Genomic DNA, 17,489 nt, shown 5'->3' with positions numbered 1-17,489 from the left:
AATAAGCGCGGAAGGCTTCGCTGAACAGCAACGAGCAGACCCGGAGCTAAAAGGACTCGTCGTGTATTTGGAAGGGAACACCGACGTTGTCCCTAGGGCATTTAAGTGCGGATTATCTTCGTTCACGCTACAAAACAACCTGCTCGTGAAAAAGAACTACTCACCGGTCCGCGCCAACTACTTTCTTATTGTTCCGTCAGCGCTGCGTCCAGAAATACTGCACAAACTACATGACGATCCGACCGCTGGGCACCTCGGATTCTCCCGGAGGCTATCAAGGATACAGGAAAGGTATTACTGGCCGTATCTGACCGCCGACGTCGCCCGTTACGTCAAGATTTGCCGAGTCTGTCAGCGACGCAAGACACCACCAATAAGGCCAGCGGGACTACTACAGCCTAGTCGAACCTCCACCATTTCAGCAGATCGGAATGGATTTGTTCGGACCGTTTCCGACGTCAACATCCGGAAATAAGTGGATCGTCGTGGCGACAGACTATCTCACCCGCTTCGCTGAAACTAAAGCTCTGGCGAAAGGTAGCGCAGCCGAAGTGGCGAAATTCTTCGTCGAGAACATCCTGCTGCGACACGGTGCCCCAGAAGTCCTCGTCACGGACAGAGGAACGGCCTTTACAGCGGAGCTCACCGAAGCCATTCTGCAATACTGGCAAACAAGGCACAGGAGGACAACTGCCTACCACCCACAGACGACTGGTCTTACGGAGCGCCTGAATAAGACCCTCGCCGACGGGCTAGCAATGTACGTCGACGTCGAACACAAGACCTGGGATGCCGTCCGGCCGTACGTAACCTTCGCTTACAACACGGCGGGGCAAGAAGCAACACAGATCACCCCGTTCAAGCTGGTTTACGGCAGCGACCCGACGACGATTATCGACGCCATGCTGCCGCACGTCACCGACGAAGAGAATCTTGACGTTGCCACCTCTCTGCAACGACAGGTGGCAGCGCACCGAAGAAGCCCGACAGCTCGCCCGCCTACGGATCAAGAACCAGCATCGTACCGACAGCCGACACTACAACCTCCAACGATTCGTCGAGTACTAGCCCGGCCACCGTGTTTGGGTTTGGACCCCGACACGCCGACGAGGACTCGGTGAAAAACTATTGTGACGCTATTTCGGACCCTACAAGATCAACCGACGTATTGTCGCAAGTCGTGCCAGACGGCGTTTCACATTCACAGAGGCGCCGCGCACGATCTGAAGTGGACCACGTGGTGCGTCTTAAGACCTTTTACGCACTTTGACGAACGTCCTTATTTGTTGTTTCTTTGCTACGGGTGTTTTTGTTTATTACTTTCATTTGTTTGCAGCATCGCGTCAATGCTCTTTTTAAGACGGGGGGGGGGGGGGGGTATTGACATATATAATTGTTTTTTTCCGGGTGACCGCTTGTCACCGCCTATCAAATGTTATCGCACAGCGCAGGACGCGCCTGCATGTATCGGAAGTTTCTGAAACGTTATCGATGGTTCTGTCCACTGTCTATCACCGAACTTTGTGTATAATCTGATTGCATGTATGCGCGACGCGAATAGTGTAGAACTTTGTGGAAGACGCGCGGGTCCCAGCGATTACTCTGGAACATTCGACGACTAATGATAAAAGCCGACGCGCTTGACCCGCTGATCAGATTTTCGACGATCGCCGACTGTGTTCGCCGCTATCGGTGTGCTTTAAGTGTAGTCAGTTCTTGTGGGCACTGGTACGCCCAATAAAAGTTAGTTTTGTCTTATGGTATCTTCGACTGGTCGCCTGTATGCCCCGAAGCAGAGTCGGGTAGATCGGTCGTTTCCCGAGCTCAAAGGTAGGGGACAAGCGCGCAAGCCGAACGTGCGACTCGCTCTCGGAGGAGGAAATTGCTGATGCGAAACCACGTGACTACTGCCAACGTCCGATGCTTCGCCTATCCAAAGCTCCCGGCGCTGCCGGAAAAACCGGCGGACGTGTCGGCGAGACGAACGTTCGTCGAGACGCCAGCATGCAGTGGCCTAGGTTGCCAAGGTTACGGTGGGCCGTCGCCAACAGCAGTGACGCGGCGCTGCGATGACGTTTCAGTCTCGATGACTGCTCCGACGACAGGGCTCGGAGCGCCTCAGAGCCCTCCAAGATAGAGGAGAGCAATCGAGAAGAACCAGCCGAACGCAGGGCGCGCACCCTCTTTTAAGGCTCTGTTATACTCCGACGTTCTCGGCGCGCGGGCGAGCGGCGGTTGCGGTCGGATACGTCACGTCGGCGACGCCGCGCCAGGCGCAAGTCCGGCTCTCTACACTGCAACCACTTCCGACGCGGCGCAGCGGCCGCAGCTGGAAAAGCGCATGCGCAGTTCCGGACTGTTGCACGGCGTTGGCACGGATGCAGACACATTCCGCAAGACGAAATTAAGCAGGAGACACACGGTACGATTCGGCGTCCGATCCGACGTGCGGCATACTACGATTCGGGGCAAACGGTGCGTGCATCCGAAAGATTAGCTCCGCCCAGGTACAGCCCCCCAGCTTCACTTCATATCCACACCGAAAAACACAATACAAACAACTCTGCACAACACTGCTTCGCTTTACGCGAATACTGTCAATAAAATTATGCCCCTGCGAGTGACGGAACACTTCACGACGGCGCGTTGTCTACTGACGGCTCCGCCAACAACCAGTGATAGGGCCGGTAGGCCTAGCTAGGCGGACGCTGCGGCCGACGGCGCTGGCGATCCAACGCGAGCTCGTCAAAGAGCGCTTATTTTTGCCAAAACAATTAACACTTTACATTTAGGTCGCCCGTAATTAAATACAATGGTTTACTCGACGCAGTCGTGGCGAAGGGCAAACGTGCAAGCGAAGCGAGCAGCCTCGCTCAGACGGTAGGTGCGTGCTGTCTGCCCGTGAAATGCCCACACGTCACGGCTCCCGATCTCGCCAGTAGCTTGGTGCTAGTGTATTAGGCGCTGCTTTGCATAACAGGCACACGTTCGAGATAATTTTACTGAACTGGTACCTATTTCGTGTCGGAAACAAACTGCAGCAGGCAAGGAAAAAAAAAAAAGACTGCGAGAAACCGGCCAGCCAGTGCCGCCTCCGTGAGGGAACGTCAGAGAACGTCACATGCCAGCCACGCTGTCATTGGCTGCGGCCGAGTAGTGAGTCTCTACCTCGACGAGAGAGGGCGCTAGGCGCTAACTTGCTCGGCGCGGTCGGCGCGAAAAGCAGTCGGTTGCATTCGGCGCCGGACGACGTCCGAGCGCGCCGAATGCCGCCGGTCACGTCGGCGCCAGATGCCGCCGGACTGTAGAGTGTCGTGTTTTCGCCAACGTAACGTCGCCATGACGAGAGCGCGCGCGCGCGCGCGTTACGTCGGAGTATATTGGCGCCTTTAACCAGCCGAAGACAACGCCGCTCGCGAGAGCGCTCCAGAGTGCTCAGAAACGACCAGCGGAAGATAGCATTAGTATTGCTACTGTGTTCTTTAACGTCACTGCCACGTGACAACATATATCGCACTCACAGAAGAGAGAGATAGAGAGAGAGATGCAGCAGTTTCTCCGGAAAGCGGAGCAGTATTAGTGACAGCGAAGTATAAACAATTTCATGAAGGAAGATTACGCCACCAAGAATCTGGCGTGTATTCGTGGTGTAATCTTCCTTCGTGAAATTATTTTATGCTTTGCTATCACTAATATTGATTCGTCTTTCCGGAGAAACTGCACCACCTTTCTCTCTTTCTTCTGCGAGTCCGAGTATAAGCGCTTCTGTGGATGAGTGCTGTTTCTGATTACGAGTGAATCCGGCTTCCTCATTTCGGTTACTGAGTGAATTATACAGGGTGTCCCAACTATTATGCACCAAGACTTAAAAAAAAGACCAATTGCTTTACTTGAAAAAAACCTAGTGCATATTGCTTCCAGTACAGTGGAGTAGCTGCCAGTGGTTCTTACAGCGAAGCTGTTTATCGCTGGGTTCTTGTGGATCTCGTCTCCGTGCACATATATACCAACAATTTGTCGTACGTGGGCCGATCCCGAAGATAGTGGAATGCCGGGCCGACCCGCGGCGCAGGTGAAGCAGGCGGCGTTAAGCACTCCCCATACGTGGGCCAGTCCCGAATCTAGTGCAATGCCGGGACGACCCGCGGCGGAGATGAAGCAGGCAGCGTTAAGCACTCCCCATACGTGGGCCGATCCCGAAGCTAGTGCGATTCCGGGCCGACCCGCGGCGGAGGTGAAGCAGGCGGCGTTAAGCACTCCCCATACATGAGCCAATCCCAAAGCTAGTGCAATGCCGGGCCGACCCGCGGCAGAGGTGAAGCAGGCGTTAAGCTCTCCCCATACGTGGGCCGATCCCGAAGGTAATGCAATACCGGGCCGACCCGCGGCGGAGGTGAAGCAGGCGTTAAGCACTCCCCATACGTGGGCCGATCCCCAAGATAGCGCAATGCCGCGCCGACCTGCGGGAGAGGTGAAGCAAGCGGCGTTAAGCACTCCCAATACGTGGGCCGATCCCGAAGCTAGTGCAATGCCGGGCCAAGCCCCGGCGGAGGTGAAGCAGGCGTTAAGCACTCCCCATACGTGGGCCGAACCCGAAGATAGTGCAATACCGGGCCGAGCCTCGGCGGAGGAGAAGCAGGCATTAAGCACTCCCCATACGTGGGCTGATCCTGAAGACAGTGCAATGCCGGGCCGATTTGCCTCGGAGGTGCAGTTCGCCATTAAGGGGCCCACATACACAGCTTCGCTGGTCATCCTTCTCCACAGAGTGGAAGGGCATTGAAATATTCTTTTTTTTATGAGTCGTTAGCATTGCTCACTGGAAAGAGAAGCAATAATGAGACACATAAAATTCGCGAGCATTTCACACGCTGCTAATAAAATACTCTGCCGAAGGGGTCACTTAAGTCTGCAGGTTTTTTTTTAGGGTCAAGAAGAACACAAAGCAATGCCAAGCGAGGTGAACATACTCTAGACATAGGCTATCCATACCTTTAGAAATATTTCTTTTATTGACTATCTCATTGTCTTTCAAAAATATGTTATACTCCGTCCTGGGCGTACTTTTAATGTATTGTTATGTGCATGGTGTTTACAGTGGAAATTTAAAACAATGTTGAAGTGAGAAAACACGCATGAGGCAGCCGCCGCTATAGTGCTTCTAATGCGCTTGTCCTCCTTTGTCAGGATTTGCAGAAATAAAGCGAAAGTATGAAGAAAAAGCCGAGCCCGTAGTCGGCGCCTATGCCAGCGATTACTCTGGAACGCTCGATGGCTCGTGTATAAAAGCCGACGCGCTTGACTGGCCGGTCAGATTTTCGAAGATCGCCGACTGTGTTCGCCGTTGTCGCCGTTCTTTGAATGTAGCCTGTTTCTGAAGGCACAAGTTCGCCCAATGAAACGCTAGTTTCGTCATTCCCAGTTTTGCTGCATTCTTAATCGTCACTGCCACGTGACAATATTTACCTCAATCTTGCGCGCTAAATTGGTTCAACGTACTTATATGCTCCGATGGCGCATGAAAAAAACTCAGTGCGCTTCCACTCTGTCAAGAATTATGACCAGCGAAGCTGTATATTTGGGTCCCTTAATGGCAAACTGCACCTCCGCTACGGGTTGGCCAGGCATTGCACTATCTTTGGGATCGGTCCACATATGGGGAGTGCTTAACTCCTGCTTCACCTCCGCCATGGGTCGGTCCGATATCGCACTATCTTCGGGATCGGCCCACGTATGGGGGGTGCTTAAGGCCTTTTCACCTCCGCCGCGGGTCGGCCCGGCATTGCACTATCTTTGGGATCGGCCCACATATGGGGAGGACTTAACGCCTGCTTCCCCTCCGCCGCGAATCGGCCCGGTATTGCACTATCCTCGGGATTGGCCCACTAATGGGGAGTGCTTAAAGGGACAAAAGTGAAAAATGATTTCTTCTGCATCAGTAAATTACCGTTCTACAACACTAAAAACACCACTCTTACAACGCTAAGACGTTTGGTGAGCCAGAAAAAGCGCAAGAACGCAATACGGGTGGCGACGCCTACTTAAGTTCCCGCACCTGGGGGCTGTGACGTCTTGGATTTTGATGGCATCTTCTAGGGCCTACTAATTATATATAGCGGTACAGATTGACTACATTGTGTTCTAAAGGAACCAAATATGAAACATGGCAAGTTTCGGGAACCTTTATTCTGCCAACGCGGCCCCAATGCGAAAACATACTTTGGAATCCCTGACGTCACGCTGACGTACCGGCGCTTGCGTTTCGGCGCGAAATTCAAATACTGATGCTTGGACCTTCATTTTCTCATCTAATAATCAAACTATTTTTTTGAAATGGCTGCCTGCAGGGTTCTCAAACAATGCTTCATTAGTCTAAATGGATTTATTGTTTCGCTTTAGTGTCCCTTTAACGCCTGCTTCCCCTCCGCCACGGGTCGGGCCGGCATTGCACTATCTTCGGGATCGGCCCACGTATGGGGAGTGCTTAACGCCTGCTTCACCCCCGCCGCGGGTCGGGCCGGTATTGCATTATCTTCGGTATCGGCCCATGTATGGGGAGTTTTTTGCTAGCCACAACGACACGAAAGTTTCCTTACATGGCAGAGGTATACAGCTTCGCTGCAAGGTTCAGCGTAGATAACCATTATTAGTGATTGAAACCCTCCGTGTGATAGACCTGCATGCATGCTTTCTACTTGCCAAGTTCTCGGAGAAGCGGCGAGCAGTTTCGGTGTCAGTTCTTTGAACATATCTTTTAATCCATAACTAATTCTAAATACGCAGGAAAATTTTTATTATTTGTATTTAAAATACTAAATAGCTTCTTTTTACTCTTGATTTTATTATGTGTTCATTATGTACGGCAAGGTGGCTATGGCTTCTTTGTTCCATGGTTTCGCACCAGTGCCTGCTTTATGTTTCGCACCTTCTTCCGTGAGCCTGCGTGGGCTCCGTTAGTTACATGTAGCTCCATGGTTTCGCGGTTTCGCGCGCTCTCTCAAATAGTGTTTTAAAAGTTGGGCTCGTGGAGCCGGTCTGCGTTTCAATCGAAGGTAAGTGTTGTCGTTCTTTAACTGTTTTTGATCAGTCTGACCTGCGGACATACGTGTGGTGGCCTTGTTTTTCACCTTCTTTAGACTTGGCTGAAAGCGCACCATGGAAAGCGAATACGAAAGTATGTTATCGTTGCATTTTTCATGCCTCCACGTTTGTATCGTTAGTCTGCCGCTTTTAAGATGCAGCCCGGTACTGTACTCTCCAATGTCACTCAGGTAGACAACACGCACACGTCAATTTACTGGCTATTGAGAATCTGAAGAACAAGGAAAACAAGCAAGCAGTATACGCTATAGTCGCGTCAACATGACATCCGTGTCGAGAGCAACTGCTTGCCGTCGTATCAGGCACGCCATGCAGGCCGACGTGCGCGCAATATTGGAAGCTGCTGCTGACGACGTCTGTACACGTGTGGCAAGGGCTTTCTTGGAATTGACTTGTCGACCAAACGGATTGCCAAAAAGGTCGCGTAGCTTGTCTTTGAAGAGATCCCAGCTCGAAATCTCCTCTTCGTGAGTCTGGAACCACGCCAATGGAGCTCCGTCGAAGTAGAAAAGTACGTTGGCAAGCATAATAGTCGGATCCCACCTGTGACTGGTGCTGACACGTTCGTATAAGCGGAGCCAGTCGTCAACATCAGGACTGCCGACTCCATTGAAAACACCAGGATCCCGAGGTGGGGAAACGGCGACGTAGGTCGGGGCTGCAGGCGGAGACGCTTGCGTAGATGAAGTGCCGCCAGCAGGAGCCGAAGTTGCATTGTCGCCGTTGCGACCGCTGCGAAGCTCCATGACGGGTACGGGGAACGTCCACTTCCACCAAATTAATGTTACGTGAAGCTGAAGCCGAATACTATTTACAATCTATTTACAGGGAAGCTCACGGAGGCCAAAATGGCGACGCTATATCAAACGGGCACAGACGTCGTCTTCGTCCTCCTCAGTGCAGCCACACTGTGGCAGCTGTTCCGTAGCAATATTAAAGCAGGGAATCTTCCTGGTGCCGCTTCCACCTCCTTTCGGCCATTGGAAGTTCCCGAACCACCTCCGAACATTTCGCTCGGCCGCGTTACGAGTGGCGGCATTTGTGGCGGTGCGCAGGAATTTTGCGATGTAGACCAGACTGGTGACAGCATCCATAGCGATCACAGCTGTCCCGTGGAACCCGACAACGTGCTTGACAGGCGCCACAGAAGCCTTACACAGCAGGACACCGTAACGGATATATACTAAAGCACAATCACACTGTTGAAAGAACTGGGCATTACATCATTGAAAGAAGACCTGCGACAATGGAGCTTAGAATCGAGGGTACCTCACGATGTCGTCACAAATCTTTTAAAGGTTCTTCGCTCGTATTCTTCCTTGCGTGAGCTACCAAACAGTGTGCTGTAGTTGCAAGACAGAAATTTATACTGATGTTAGTTACGACACTGAGTCTGATTCATGTCATGCTGTAGAATTTTACGTTAACTGTTTAGGACAATTTTAAAGAATATGAGTAAAACTAGAAGCCAGTTAGCACTTCTCATTTACCAACACATCATTTAGGTTGCAAAACTTTCAATGCTAACTGGACCCCAATTTATAGCGTTCTTTTTCTTGTTTCTTTTTAACTGAAGAAGCACATGACTGTTCAAGGAGGGGACTCAACCACACAAAAAAACGACAGCGTACTACAGTCCATCCGGATCTGGAACGCGGCAATCAGCTTCAGCTGGTTTGGTATGAAAGGGAAAAAATTTTCTGAGTTGCATCTGTGCTAGCTAATGTGCGGTTAGTTAGATATAGCAAGCTTGATATTACTTAGTCCTTCTTAAATCTAGTGTCAAGCAGTATACTTACTGTACCTCGGCTGCTTTGGTAGAATGGGCCCCTTAGTGCCTAGCTGTAGATAGATTTTCCGTGGCAAAAATATGTATAATGCAGGACATTGTAACAGCTTATGGCTTATACACCTATTATTCACACTCTGCTGAGTTTAGTGCCGGTATTAAATTAATATTTGGGGTTTTACGTGCCAAAACCACTTTCTGATTATGAGGCACGCCGTAGTGGAGGACTCCGGAAATTTTGACCACCTGGGGTTCTTTAACGTGCACCTAAATCTAAGCACACGGGTGTTTTCGCATTTCGCCCCCATCGAAATGCGGCCGCCGTGGCCGGGATTCGATCCCGCGACCTCGTGCACAGCAGCCCAACACCATAGCCACTGAGCAACCACGGCGGGTTTTAGTGCCGGTATTTAGTTTTGTTTCTTTAGTAGAGTATGATACTGGTCCAAGTTTTGTGTGGTGTGCAAAACTTATAAGAAGGAGAACTTTGCTTATACATGCAGGAACATGTACTAATGACGTCAGACACCCAGATACCACCCTAAGGGCCGATTTACGCTCGAGCCGCCCATCGCCGCTAGCCGCACCGCACGCTTGAGGTCGCGCGAAAAGCTGCACATATCCAGCACTTGTGCACAAATTACCATTTACACTGTGTGCATGCACAGTGTATACCTTACACATTGTAAAGTTAAATTTGTGCACAAGTGTTTGATACGTGCAATCTTTCGCGTGACCACACGCGTGCGGTGCGGCTTGCGGCGATGGGCGGCTCGAGCGTAAATCGGCCCTAAAAGGGATGTCCAGAGGGCCGCCGCGACGTGGTTCCGCCATGCTGCCGAGCAGCTTGCTGCGCAACAAACGTAATTTTGTTTATTTTCAGTGTCGAATATCATCATGCTGGAAGTCGGCAGTTTTCTTGTTGCAGATTTTCTGCAGTGCCTGTATGAAGAAGAAGAAACTTTATTGAAGAATAGTCCGGCAGTTCTTGCTGTGATGGCCTCAGGTGGCGGCTCGAAGTCCTAGGACTCGGGCGGCATCTTCGGCAAGCCGGACGGCCCAGAGCTGGTCTGCCAGCTCTGAACTTTTGAAAGCCGCATCCCAGCGGCGGCGACGCCTACGGAGTAGGTCCGCGGCGGCTCCCGCATCCGGGGCGGCGTCAGGAAGAAGCTAGCTCGAGCCTTCCCGTACTCTGGCAACGGCAGCGATTATGGACGCGTCGCGAACGCAGCTGGTTTGATTACCGTTGTTGCCGGCACATTCCCAGAGCATGTGTCGCAGCGTTGCTCTTTATGCACAAGTTTTACACGCGTCTGTTGGATATAAACGCGGATAGCATTGGTGTAAGATAGCGGGGCTAGGGTAGGTGTGTGTCTGGAGCAAGCGTAAAGTTACGGCCTCGTTCCTGTTCAATTTATCGTGCGGTGGCGGGAATGTGCGTCTTTCGAGTCTGTAGTGTTAGGTGAGGTCTCTGAATGTGGTTAGGCGATCACCCCACGTCCAGTGTGTTTCTTGTTGCTGTATTTCTGTTGTAGTGTCCCGATCCGGCAGATCCGATGCCCCGCTCTCGGGGGCGGAGGCGGCGGCCACATAATCAGCGGCGGCTCGGCGTGTGAGACCTTGAGCCGTGGCGTGGGCCGCCTCGTCGCCCGCGACACGAACATCGGTGTGTGCCGGGGTCCAGAGGAAGAATACCGTAGAATTTTGGAGTTGCGAGGGCGATGACGAGTCGCCGTCGTCAGAAATTAGGAGTATGCGGGCCGCTTCCCGCGAGACACGACCGTGCGCGAAGCCGCGGATTGCCGCCTGCGAGTCGCTGATCACGATCGCAGCGTTCGGCGCGCGACGAGTGCTAGGGCTATCGCGGCTTCTTCGGCCGCCTCCGTGTGTCCCGTGGTCACCGTGGCGCTCGCGAGGCACTGCGGTCTACAACCGCGATCGCGTGTGCGCTTCTCCCTCCTCCATATCGCGCCGCGTCTACGTACACCGCCTCGTTGCTGTTACCAAACTTCTGAAGGTCGCTTGCTCGTTTGTTGCGTCTCCCGGCGTGGTGTGTCGGGTGCATGTTCTCGGGAAGCGCCGGGATGATCAGGCGGTCGCGAATTGAGGCGGGTACCGCCGTCTTTTCTCCATGCTGAGTGTGGTACGTGATGCCGAGCGACTCGAGGATGCATCGACCTGCCTTTGACCTCGATAATCGTTCATATAGCGCAACGTTGTGCGCCTCGATTAACACGTCAAGTGCCTGTATGAACATTTTTTTCACCAGTCTTTCATTTTCTTTTTTTTTCTTTTTTTACCGTTTGCCACATTCAGCGCCATCATCTTTATCTGTGTTGCTTCCTGTGCCTTACTGAAACTTTATTTCCTGAAACTTATTTTTTTACTGGTGCACACAGCCTGAACTGCCTGCTTAACTCTTCTAGTAGTTTGAAGAGCTAAGAGAACAGAATTAAGACTATTAACTGCAACACTGGTGCAATTGGGAACACTAATGTACAGTGTTTACAACGTGCGCGACAATATACACAAAAGCACTTTAGCAAGTAAATACAACTTTGAATTCTGCACTACTAGATGAGCTAAGCACGCTGTGCGCACCAGTAAGGAAATTAGTTTCCAGGAAATCAACATTTCTGTTAGGCACAGGAAACAACACAGCAAAAAAGAATTATTTTATACGTTGTATTATTAGTTCCTGTGAGGAGAATGTGTCTTAATTATAAATATCTGTTCATCATATATATGGAAAGTGTGCAATAAAAATTACATTTTCTTCCAAAATTTAACTGTCGTGAACTGTTGCCTAATTTATAGTGCACTGTTCAACATGAAATTAGTGTCAAACATTTACATCAAAAATCCACAATTACTAAAAATAATTCAACAGACATTTTTCTGTCTAAACGTTTCTAAATGTTAGCCGTCTTCAGAAAACTCCAATATGCGCTGCACTTGTCCTTTCGCTTTTTTTATTATTCAATTCTGTTCTATAACAGTTACAGGATGATGACCTTCAGTGTTCTTGTCATTTGCTTCTTTACCTGTTCCTCGTCCTGAAAGCATCTTCAAGCTCTTGTTTCAGGCAAGTGGAATTGAAACACGGAGGGCAAGATCCATTGTTGTCGCATTTTAGGATGGGAGCTTCAACACAGTCAGTGTTGTGTAGCTGGATGCGAGTGCAGAAGCACTCGCATCACTGTTTTCATTGTTTTCAAGATCTGGTAAACATACGAAGAGGAAAACAACCACTGAAGGCCATAAGCCTGCAGTCTTGGGGGAAAAAGAAGGAAAACAAGTGAATTAATTACATCTTGGTGAGAGTACCTTTAAGGCGATTAAGGTTAAGAAACGTTCAAGAAATGTACAAATTTCAAAAAGACAATTCTTTGTATTTATGGGTATTTGCCCTTCAAAGGCTACACGCACTGGTAATTTCTAGGAACAATGGAATATGTAACATCCAAATATGATCCCAGAATGTCCTGAAGAGGACACTTATTGGTATTTGGATCGCACCGCTGGTACGATCTGTTGGGAACTCGGCGCTGACGCCCGTGGTTGTACCTGGGTCGCAAGCCCCAAGGGTAGCGTTGGCCTGGCGGCCTGGGGTACAACTGGAAGCATCCGAAGGTCCCGGCAAAGCATGAGTCGACTGGTAACAACAAAACAACTTGTTTATTTTAACATCGCAAAGAGTTGGCGGTCAGGTTGACCGAAGTAGAGAGACGGGAGAGCACTTTACTCAACAGAAGAAATCGGAGCCCTCCTTCTTGGCGTCCGGGGGCAGCTGTTTTTATACTCTCGCAGTTGAGGGCAAGAAGGAACCCCTCAAAAGACGAGCACGTGAATGTACAATGGGCTAATGGTGACGCACACTGTCGTAGCGCTGCCGTAGCACCATGTCGAGCACGATCTCGTAGCACCCTGTCGAGCACGATCTCGTAGCACCCTGTTGTAGCGCTGCCGGTCGGGCACAATGACTGTAATGAGAGGATGATCCCTGCTTTGGCATCGCCTGTTTCGGGCACAATGACTGGAATGAGAGGGTGATCCTTTGCGGTCGCATCGCCGCAGTCGCGCCTGGAAACACCTGCCGATGAGTGTTGCGGCGACGACGATCGGGCCAAAATGTCTGCCGCCCCGCCGCAGTCGCGCCGGCAAAACCACGTGTCGCAGGCGAAACGCAACAGACCGCCCCGCCGGGGGAAGGAGATCCCGATGGACAGGGGACTGCATCCGCTGGCTGGAGGGATGTCGCTCGATGATGCTCATAACCGAAGTCGGGCGTCCCTCGACGTTTCTTGAGCGCAGCGCACAGAGAAGGCCTCGTTCTCTCGTTCAGGTTCGCACGGGACACTGCAAAGTGACTTCGGGAGAGTTCACATTTTTGTTCTCGTTCCCGGCAAGCGTTAGAACTACGCTGAAACTCAACCGCTCAGTCAGCAAGCACGGCACAACCCTCACTAAGCCCTGCCAGGCTCTTTCCCCTTTTTATACCACTGCCTAGTTCCTTACAGTAGTCCAGCATCACTCAGAACGCGTCCACAAATTGAAAAATTGCACTAGAAAGCATATCATCACTTTGAAACACTAAACAAAAGCAATATGTTAAAAAAAAATCCTGCCTCAGGAAGAAAAACATCAGTAACAAACAATTTTGAGGCTGATTCCTACGTTAGGGGCTTCGACTTAAGCCATCGGCGTTACCGTTGAGACTCCCCTTTTTGTAACGCACCTCAAAGGAATATTGTTGTAAAGCGAGGCTCCAGCGCAGGAGGCGGCCATTTTTGGGAGAGATGGTCTGCAGCCATTGGAGAGGGCAGTGATCCGTCTCAATGATAAACCTCGAGCCGGCTAGATAGCATGACAATTTCTGAACGGCCCACACGAGACACGCACACTCTTTCTCGGTGGCGCTATACGCCTGCTCACGACTGGACAGCTTACGACTAGCATACAGGCCGGGGTGTTCTACTTCTCCATTTTCCCGTTGGCACAGTACAACGCCCATGCCTCGCTCACTAGCATCGCACTGAACAATGAACCCTTTTGTATAGTCTGGCGATCGTAGCACAGGCTGGCTTGTTAGGGCACTCTTTAGGGCGCTAAAAGCTCTTTCCTTTGTCTCGTCCCAGACGACTGTTTGAGGCTCTGTTTTTCTTAGAGCATCCGTCAGGGGAGCCGCGATATCAGAGTACCTAGGGATGTACCTCTGATAGTAGCCGGCGACACCCAAGAACGACCGAATATCGGTCTTTGTGCGCGGTTGCGGAAAGTCTCGCACAGCGGCCACTTTTATTTCAGAGGGGCGGCGACGACCCTGACCAATCACGTGACCGAGGTAGACAACCTCGGCCTGTGCTAACTGGCACTTAGGAGCCTTGACTGTCAAGCCCGCTTCGCGCAGGCGGGTTAGCACTGCCCGCAAGTGTGCCATATGCTCAGACCAGGATGCGGAGAATATCGCTACGTCGTCTAGATACGGTAAAGCGAATTCTTGCTGTCCCCGCAACACTTTATCCATGAGGCTTGAAAAACAGTATGGCGCGTTCTTCAAACCAAAACTCAACACTTTAGGACGGAATGTTCCCATTGGTGAAATGAACGCCGCATACCTACTAGCCTCTTCTGTAAGTGGAACCTGCCAATAACCCCTGACAAGATCTAGGGTGGAAATAAACTGAGCGCTACTAACTTTCTCAAGGCGCTCCTCGATGTTAGGGATCGGATAAATTTGATCCTTAGTGATGGAATTAAGCCTGCGGTAGTCGACGCAAGGACGAGGTTCCTTGCCCGGTACCTCAACTAAAATCAAAGGGGAGGTATAATCACTCTCACCTGCCTCAATAACACCGAGCTGTAGCATTTTCTTTACCTCAGCCTCCATAATATCGCTCTGGCGGGGTGACACCCGATACGCCTTGGATCGTACTGGCTCTGTGGAGGTAAGTTCTATATCATGAGTAAGTACAGAAGTCCTACCAGGCCTCTCAGAGAACAGACCTTGAAACTCTTGTAATAGCTGGTGTAGTTCGGTTTTCTGCTCAGGCGACAGCGGTGCTTTACTGATAAGGTCACTAATGACTTGACCGGTGTCTTCCCTGTTCGTCACTGAGCCTAGTCCCGGAAGCTCGACCGGAAGCTCTTCAGGAACGTTTACCATCATGCACACCACTGCTTCCCTTTGTCTATAAGGTTTGAGCAGATTACAGTGGTAAACTTGCTGTGCTTTCCGCTTTCCTGGCAGACTTACCACGTAGTTAACGTCCGACAGTTTCTGAACAATTCGTGCTGGGCCCTCCCACTGCACGTCTAGTTTGTTGTTTAGCGATGTGCGCAATATCATGACCTCATCGCCAACCTCAAAACGACGGGCCCTGGCTGTCCGATCATAATAAACCTTGGCCCTCTGCTGGGCCTTTGTCATTGCTTCACCTGACAACTCCTGTGCCCTTCTTAAGCGTTCGAGGAGCTTAAGCACGTACTCCACCACGACTGGGTCGTCGCCCCTACCTTCCCACGATTCTCGAAGCATGCGAAGCGGAGATCGAAGCGAGCGACCGTACACCAGTTCAGCTGGCGAAAACCCCGTAGCTGCATGCGGCGCGGTTCTTAACGCAAACATCACCCCAGGCAGACACAGCTCCCAGTCAGTTTGATGTTCAAAACACAAGGCTCTCAACACGCGCTTCATGACGGAGTGGAGCTTCTCAACGGAATTCGACTGTGGGTGGTACACTGAGCTGTGTAACAGCTTTACCCCACACCTTTCGAGAAAAGTTGTCGTCAAAGCGCTAGTAAACACTGTGCCCTGATCTGATTGGATTTCCGCAGGGAAACCAACTCGCGCAAATATGGACAGTAGTGCATTAACTATCTCAACTGAGCTGAGTTCTTTAAGCGGCGCTGCTTCAGGGAACTTTGTCGCTGGGCAGATCACAGTCAAAATGTGTCTGTACCCCGTGGCTGTTACCGGCAGAGGTCCCACAGTATCAATAACGAGCCGTCTAAAAGGCTCCGTAATGATAGGTACCAATTTCAACGGCGCCCTTGATTTGTCCCCTGGTTTGCCCACCCGCTGACAAGTGTCACATGTCCTCACGAAATGGTCTGCGTCCCGAAAACACCCTGGCCAATAGTACTCTTGTAAGAGACGGTCCTTAGTTTTCTTAACTCCTAGGTGTCCGGACCACGAACCCCCATGTGACAAGCGCAACAGATCCTGACGATAGCATTGAGGCACGATCAGCTGATCGAACTCCACTCCTCTGCGGTCTAGATACTTCCGGTACAGGACTCCACCTCTTTCCACAAAACGCGCAGTTTTCCTGGCGATACCTTCTTTGACATTGCAGCGCACGTTTTCCAGGCTGCCATCCTTTTTTTGCTCGGCTATCAAAGCCGTCCGGCTGACGTTTAGCAACCTATCAAGTCCGTCTGACATAGGCGCGATGAGCAAATCAGTAGATAGCTCTTCTAACTTTCCCGCATCGGGATTTTCCTCTCCAGTATCTGGCGCCTTTAACGTTACAGACTCAAGTTTATTCAGTTCGGGCGTGCTCGGAATATCAGCTTGCTGCGCCTCTGACCCTTTTTCGTTGTTTGATAACGTCGGCCCCGCAACTACCGCCTTTGCAGCGAGCTCCCGAACCTTCGACCTGGTTAAGGCCTGAACACTAGCTTCACCAAACAAAAGCCCCTTCTCGCGCAGGAGGTGATCGGACCTGTTTGAAAATAGGTACGGGTACTGGGGTGGCAGCATAGATGACACTGCCGCCTCTGTCTCAAGCGCTCCGAAAGGTCCTTCAATAAGCACCTTTGCTACTGGCAGACACACGCTATGAGCTTCCACGGCTTGCTTGATCCACGCGCACTCGCCCGTGAACATATGGGGTTCTACGTAAGATGGGTGAACTACATCCATCGTAGCTGCGGAATCGCGAAGCACTCGGCACTCTTTCCCGTTCACGAGGAGGTCTCGCATGTAAGGCTCGAGAAGCTTCATGTTCTCGTCAGTGCTGCCTATTGAAAAAAACACAACTTTTGGTGTTGTTTCCGGACACTGCGCCGAAAAGTGACCCGGCTTCTGGCACGTATAACACAAGCGCGCTCGCCTCATCTCGAACCGCTTTCTGCGTTTGGCTGCCGCCGTCTCTTTACGTTTGGTCGGACTGCTTTCGCTCGCATCCGCACTACGCGTGTCCCCCTTTGCTCTTATGGGTGTGAACTTCGGCCTCTCAAACTTCGAGCCAAATTCACCCTTTTGACCGTCCTTAGCTCCGCGAGCTCGACGCGTCACAAACTCCTCGGCTAGCTCAGCGGCTTTAGCCACCGTACAAACGTCTGGCCTATCCAAGACCCAGTATCGCACGTTCTCCGGTAACCGACTATAAAACTGTTCTAGCCCGAAACACTGCAGAACTTTATCGTGGTCACCAAACGCTTTCTCTTCTTTGAGCCACTCCTGCATGTTCGACATAAGCCTATACGCAAACTCTGTATATGACTCACTTCTGCCTTTCTCATTTTCCCGAAACTTCCGACGGAACGCCTCCGCAGACAGCCGGTACTTTTTTAGCAGACTCGATTTTACTTT

The sequence above is a fragment of the Dermacentor variabilis genome, chromosome 1 (assembly GCF_050947875.1).
Source record: "Dermacentor variabilis isolate Ectoservices chromosome 1, ASM5094787v1, whole genome shotgun sequence".
Taxonomy (NCBI): Eukaryota; Metazoa; Arthropoda; class Arachnida; order Ixodida; family Ixodidae; genus Dermacentor; species Dermacentor variabilis.
Note: the sequence above shows the minus strand (reverse complement) of the source record.